Genomic DNA, 2,500 nt, shown 5'->3' on the forward strand with positions numbered 1-2,500 from the left:
CTGCAAAGGGCTTGAAATGCCACGACTTTCATTTCCTTCCTGCTGTGGCTGTGCCTTCGTTTATCTTAATTTGGGATAAGTATAAGGAGATACTCGTTTGGGTAAGCTGTATGCATGGAAGTGTAGGTATTCATACATGAGTATAGACATATGTGTTTGTGGGTGTTTATGGTTGTCTGTCTATAGGTACGTATGCATAGATGTTACAGATTACATCTCTGTATCAGTGTGTTAGTACATTTTTATATTTCATTTATGTCCATTGTAGTGAAATATATGTAGGAACCAGAGTAGAGAGTCTACGGAAAAACAACAACTGTTGTTTTGTATTATCTTTTTTTTTTTTTTTTTTTTTTTTTTGGGGGGGGCGGTAAGCCTTGTCAGTTAGTACAGCCTCGTGGTCACATATGCATCATGTAGAATAATCATTCACTAACCGTCTAGAAGAGCCCTCATGAGATGCAAACACCGACAGACGCTCAGTTAGATACACGGGCTGGACAAAGTGTACATCCTGGTTATTAAGACCCGCATTTCAGACAAGGAACTTCTGCCTTTTAAAAAGTCCACGTTCCTCGGCGACCCTATGGAAATTTTCATTCGGAGGAAATCTTCAGCTTACGTAGAAGCTTGCAAGCAAAATGTTCATGTATTCCTATATTTGCTGTTAAGGTTCATTCCGAGGATGTTGGTGATTCTAACAATCTCTAGAATTTCAGCATTAATTCTGTAATTCGGAGCAGAGATCGCCGTCACTTTCATTCCATCGGCTGCTAACTGCCCTCGCCGCTCTTTGCCTATTCCAGTACGTTTTTCATCTCTTCTGAATTTCAGCTGCTTGCTGTGGATCGTGGTTTGCTGATGGGATATTTAATGGAAGATCATTCTGGTAGACTTAAAAAAAAAAAAAAAAAAAAAAAATGGGGAATGAAATGGATCCAGTCTGTCTCAAATTATTCCATTCTCTCACACTCTCACTCTCACTCTCACTCTCACTTCCTCTCTTTCTACCGCTCACTCACTTACTCTCCTTCGGAAGATTTTGTAAAAGATGTGTGAGCCCAAAGAGAAACTAAGATTAGAGATACATCATCCTTTTGAGATGTAAATAACCATTTGTCTCAATGAACTTGTTAAAGTCAAGACAAAGTCTCTCCCTCTCTCCCCCCCCCCTCTCTCTCTCTTTTTCTTTCTCTCTCTATATGTATACATATGTACATACATACATATGTATATATATATATATATATATATATATATATATATATATACATATGCATATGTATATATATATATATATATATATATATATATATATATATATATATATATATATACATATATATGTGTGTATGTGTGTGTGTGTGTACACATACACACACACACACACACACACACACACATATATATATATATACATATATATATATATATATATATATATATATATATATATATATGTATATGTATGTGTGTGTGTGTGTGTGTGTGTGTGTGTGTGTGTGTGTATGTGTGTGTGTGTGTGTCTACATATAGATAATACAAGCGCAAATCAACTCGGTTAGGAGTGAGAAATAATCTCTTGCTCTTGAGTCAGGCCCCAAGCGCATCAACACTCAGCCTGCAAACTAATGAGTGAGTTGTGAGTCCCGTGGAATGGCACTTCTTGGGCTGATTTTGTCGTAAATCAGGACTTGATAGAGTTTATTTATGTCAGTAGTCGTTTATTTGAATTTGCATTATTATCATCTTTACCCAAAAAGCACACATCCTTACATCGTAGACTGCCTTAGATTCTCAGGTTAGGAGGGTAAGTTGTTAGAAGAACTGGTTTCAACAAAGATGTTGCTGTCCAGATGATTCCGTTACTAAACAATTATCTCCCGATCTAGACCTTATAATATATATATTTTTTTTAATCTATGATTGTAAATCAAACGTTGTAACCTTTTAATGCATTTTAACCCCATGGCATCACACAAACCTAAGTTATGCGAATCATACTTAAATACTTGTGGATGCGGGTCGGCGGGCGTAGACGCAAGCTGGTGTGCTTATATGCTGCCGTTGAGTAAATAAATAAATAAAAAGATATATATATAAGTAAAATAGATATACACTTCAGTTAGTGGATATCGATATATTTATAAGCTCCAGTTACCGTCTCTCTGCGCGCGATCCATTTTGCCGGAGGTTCAAGCGAGAAAGTCTTTGTCAAGTCTCCACGCCTGGGCCTGTGTGTCTCGCTGTCAGTTTGGCCAGAGATGTAGGCCTATGTGTTACGGACCTCGCTTCAGCCCGCTCGCTGCCAGAGTGGGCTTGCCTTTAGGCCTACCGAGTCCTAATTGTCCGAGCCACGACTACCTGCCTTCTCCTCAACTTCAGTGTGGAACATGGACGCCCATGATAGTCCTTTTGGAAAGCTGTTGGCATAGAAATCATGTAAATGTGCATCCTGACAGAACACTTGGCAGTAAATCGAAGCGCTTGGAACTGGATT

The sequence above is a fragment of the Penaeus japonicus genome, unplaced genomic scaffold (genome assembly GCF_977035675.1).
Source record: "Penaeus japonicus unplaced genomic scaffold, GWHDUDI00000001_assembly GWHDUDI00000023, whole genome shotgun sequence".
NCBI classification, from domain to species: domain Eukaryota; kingdom Metazoa; phylum Arthropoda; class Malacostraca; order Decapoda; family Penaeidae; genus Penaeus; species Penaeus japonicus.